At 39.0% G+C, this 5,020-nt stretch overlaps 1 pseudogene; it reads right to left on the bottom strand.

Moving 5' to 3' along the window:
* Window positions 1–2,735: 2,735 nt before the first annotated feature.
* On the bottom strand, window positions 2,736–3,134 carry LOC142454487 (small ribosomal subunit protein eS24 pseudogene; annotated as a pseudogene).
* Window positions 3,135–5,020: the final 1,886 nt, after the last annotated feature.

Raw genomic sequence — 5,020 nt, 5'->3', positions numbered from 1 at the left:
TCTATGTACCTTCCCTCACATGTTGTTTCAATAATGCCAATTTTGCTCGAGTGGGATGGCACCGCTTTCAGAGAGAGATGCTCTTTGATAGCAACGAAGTTCATGACATGACTTTTAATAAGTAGTGACGGCACTTGCTAGGCATTGCTACTAGCCTGCCTAGTTTCTTCTGGTGAGCTCATTGTGTTGGCTTTGTATAATGTCCCAACGCTCTATGAAGTTTGCCTAAAAATTAGTTTCAGAAAGGATGTTGAGACCTGAATAATCGAGGAGGCAGCTGCCTCCCTAATCAGTGACTCCCCGGGACCGACACTTCACTGGCCGCCGAATCAGAGTGGGATGGCAGACCCCTGACTTCACCTCAGTGCAGTTTCCAGAACCCAGCAACAGATCTCTTTCTAAGAGGGGAATTATTGAAATGATTGAACAGTTTGAATTTGGAGGGGGGAATGGAAATAAATATTTTTATTTTTAAATCGTGAGTTCCAATTACGCAAGCTGTGTTTCCAGCACACGGAGGCGCCTTTGTGTTCTTCTCTTTAGGGTTGCCAAGTATCAAAAGTTCTATCTTGTCTTGGTTTTGAAAGTTTGAAATAAAGGCTACAAATGGAGGCAATGCAACCTGTGTTCTCTCTCTCTCTCACACACACACACACACACACACACACACACTTTATGATTTGGCGCAAAGAATGTAAATGGCTCACCAGAATGAGAAACTGTGTAGATGGCTAGTGATAAGGCTCTCTATAGCCCAAGACACATGCCTTGCATGGGTTACTCCAGGACTGCTTTAGCTTAGTGAGATGTTCTGTTACATAGGTACTGAGAATACCAAAAACAAACAAATAACATAAAAATATATGTCTTCTAAACCCTCACTCTCTGCATTATTTCTGACTTACAGAGACCCTATAAGGGCAGTGTAGAACCGTCCCTGAGGTTTTCTGAGACTGCAAATCTTCACAGGAGGAGAGCGCCTCATCTTTTCCCATCTCAGGATGCCTGATGAATTTGAATTGATGACCTTGTGCTTCGCAAACCAACTCAGTAACCCACTAGGCCACAAATACTTAGTGAGAGCACAAAACGTTTGAAGGGAGTGACTGCTCAGTAGTCAAGAATTGCCTTATTTTTCATAGTAGGTCGCAGCTGAAAGCAGAGGACTGTGAGTGTGTTGAGCCGTTGTAAGAATAATGGGCGGAAGTTGCGTTGTCTAGAATTGAGCATTCAAAGGGATTTTATTATGACAAAAGAAAAGCTACAGATACAGCTCCCCAAGATGGATCCTAGACAGGTATTTACCATAACACCGTGAACTAATTTTCTGTGCTTTGTGTACAAGTGTTTCTTTCTTAAACTTTTTTTTGTTTTCTAAAACTTAGAACATATTTTTAATATTTAAAAATACATATTAGATTATAGTGCCTTGGGATTATTTTTAAATTAAAAACTATGAACTATGTAATTTTTATAACTATCTCCCAAAGACAAGGAAATATGTTAACTTTCAGGTAAAAACTTAGACAAGAATAGAACTAACAGGAACCCTGATGGTACGGTGGTTAATATCTAGGTGGTTAATATGTAGGTTGCTAATCACAAGCTTGGTGGCCAGAACTCGCCCAACATTGCATGGAAGAAGAACGAAGCTGCCTGCTTCCATACATGTTTCAAGTCTCTGGAACCCTGTGAAACCATCCTATTCTCTTTCTAGCATTGGAATCAGATAGACGGCAAAGTTCTGTTGTTGTTATTTGTGTATAACTAAATAAGCATGATCAAGATGGTTGAACATAAGGAATGTTAGAATCCACTTGTCTCAAAGCTTAATCAAAATACAGATGGAGAAGAGATCCAGGTTGGAAAAAGGCCTAAACAAAGGTTGAGTTACTTCGCAGTGACTCAACACAGATACCTGGGTTGTCATGAAGATCGCCTGCTTGAAGGTTGCCTTCAGGCTACAAGGTATTACTGTGGACATTGAAATTAAGTGTAGATTGACAAATTCTCACGAGGTGAACTTTTTTTAGAGAATATGATACTAAGTCCAAGCCTGCTGTGCTCTACTTATTAACATAAGGTAATTGACACAAATAACTAAAATATGGAGGCAAAATTAAAAAGAAGAATGTTTTAAGCATGAACGCCAACAAAATTTGATTGATTTAAAACTTTAGCCGATGTAAGAATCTGCTGCTTTCTGATTTGCAAATTGTTTTAGTTCTTCCTAAAAAAGTGTCGAGGGAATATCTGCAAGGGTGGACTGAACCCCAGCAGCCATAAGATCCTTATTCTGATTCCCCACAGGAGTGTTAGGATTCAAATTAAGTCCTCGGGTGACAGAAGTTAAGAATGTTCTGGTGGATTCTATATTGTAATGCAATAAGTGTGTTGTATTTTAGGTGCATCTTTTTCTGTTATTGACATCTTTCCACATTCTGTTTCCCACTAAGCATACCGTATATACTCATGTATAAGCTGAGTCTTTCAGCACATTTTTAATGCAGTTTTTGTGGTAAAATTAGGCGTCTTGGCTGATATTCGGGTCGGTTCATACTGGAGTATATACAGTACTTCATTGTTTCCCAGATTAGCCCCTGCTTCCCAATCCACCTCTGTTGTACTTCAAATCTATCTCCTTTCTTTTTTCTTTTTTTAAAAGATTTTAAAGTTTATTAATTCTCTGGTGAAAAATCCACATAACCAGTGCAGATCAAGTCACTGTAGATGCTTTATTCTGTCTTTTTGCCAGCACCCACGCTGGCCTTTGCAGTCCCCTGACTCTCTTCAGTCTGCTCTTGCGCTCCTTGCGTTGCTTCCTGGAGGTCGTTTTCTTCTCATACAGACCATGTCTTGCAAGTCTGTGTCTAGGTTCATTTTTCTTTGCATCATCCAAAGAATCATAAATCATACCGAAGCCACCACCAAAATGGGTTCTAAATCCAAATACAAAAATGACATCTGGTGTGGTCTTGTACATTTTGGCTAGTTTTTCACGAATTTCTGTCTTAGGCACTGTTGCTTTTCCAGGGTGAAGGACATCAATGACCATTTGTTTTCGCTGAAGTAGTCGGTTGGTCATGAACTTCCTGGTCCGGATGGTTACCGTGTCATTCATGATGGCACAGAACGCTGAGACAGCCAGGGATGAAAAGCCTTTCTTTTCTATATTATGTGTCAGGCTCTCAATCACATCCATTTATGCCATTAGAATGATAATCTTATCAGAGTATATCTTATTGTCAGTCTCCACCGTCACCTGCCATGTGAGACTTACCCTCGCCTTTGCTCATCCTGCGCTGGTCTTCGCAATCCTTTCACTTGACTGCACTATTCTCTTCATCTAAACTGCTGTGTCCTTGTTCCATCTTCCCCTACGCTAACTGGCCTGTCCTCTGTCTTTATCCTTGGACCGCCTTCATAATTCATTCTTTCACCACATCTCACTCTCTCTTAAAATATTGTTTACTGAGATTTCAGCATGAGTCTGTAGTTCCAGGCTGGCATGGCACCACCTTTCACTCGTTGGTTATCCCTGGAATTTGTGGGTACATGAGAAATTGGGGAAAGTATTCAAAACGTTTCAACACACTCAATTTTTTTCTTCCCATTTTAATTGTTCAGCTATTTTTATTCTTCTTCATCTAGATTTTTTATCATAGATATAAATATTGACACAATTGTGATCCTCAAGAAGATACTGTCATGTTGCTGGTTGCTTGCAGTGTTACTGCCTTAAGCAGTTTTCATATTGTTGTTTTGTTCGTATTAACCACAGCACCACATCCAAGCTATCAAGTCTATTCTGATCATGGAGACATAGAGCAGACTGTCCTATGGGGCTGCTGAAGTGTGAATCATTGCAGAAGCAGACTGCCATCTGTCCTGGGGGTCTGCTGCTGGGTTCAAACTGCTCACCTGTCAGTCAGTAGCGGAGTGCTTTAAGCTCTGTGCCACCAGGGTTCCTATCATGGCCATCTAAGTGAATGTTCATCCCATGGTGCTAATACATTGTCAGATATTTTGATATTTTCAATTGTTGGGATATTTGAGGTTTCCAGTGTTTTGCTATTTCATCTCTTAAGGCTGTGCATCTTTGTGCATTTGGATTGGTCATGGATTCTTAGACATGAGAGTGAAAGCACAAGCAACTAAAGAAAAATCAAGGGTCTGCAAGGTTGGAGTGTTTCCAAGGCCACTATCAAAAGAGTGAAATGCCAACCCACAGAATGGGGAGACAATATTTGAAAATCAAGTATCATTAAGGGTCTATCTTCCTGAATATAAAGAAAATTCTAAAAAGTTGCCACATTTGAATTTTTATGGTTGTAGTTACCATAGCTCTATATTTTAATTTGCTGGCTTGACATATTTTTATACATAAGTAAGAAAAAAATTAAATCATAAATAGTATTTTCCTTAGTATTTGATTTTAGAAAGTCTTATGAGAGCCACACAGACTGAGGCATTCAGAGTGCTATGAGATAGTTCACAACAAACTGGATTGCAAGTATGGATGTGTTTTAATAGTTCTTATCTAAATACACATTATTTAATTCATTTATTAATGCATATCAATAATATGTATTACATAATTACACAATAATGCATATTATGTATTTTATGTATTATACACAAATTATGTGTGTATTACATATTAATACATAATATGTATGTATTGCATACTAATACATAATATGTATCACATATTAATTACACAATACATATTAATGATATGTGTTGATGTTTAATAATACATATTAATACTGTGTATTATTAATAGACTACACATGGTAGTTATATAATCTGGTGTCACTTTGGGGCTTGAGAGGATTAAGAGTGGAAGGGTGGAGTCTAGGCTGTCAATCGTGTCATTGCCAATGAGGCCGGTGTGTGGGCATGCCCTTCTCCTGAGAATTCTGGGAACCCCTGTATTTTTCTCCTTGGAAGCAGGAGAGACTCTCTCTCTGCTCACTCCTTGCGGGACATCTCTGAAGAGAAGCCACATAGACATCCC

The sequence above is a fragment of the Tenrec ecaudatus genome, chromosome 8, assembly GCF_050624435.1.
Source record: "Tenrec ecaudatus isolate mTenEca1 chromosome 8, mTenEca1.hap1, whole genome shotgun sequence".
NCBI classification, from domain to species: domain Eukaryota; kingdom Metazoa; phylum Chordata; class Mammalia; order Afrosoricida; family Tenrecidae; genus Tenrec; species Tenrec ecaudatus.
Note: the sequence above shows the minus strand (reverse complement) of the source record. Positions and strands in the feature narration are given on the sequence as shown.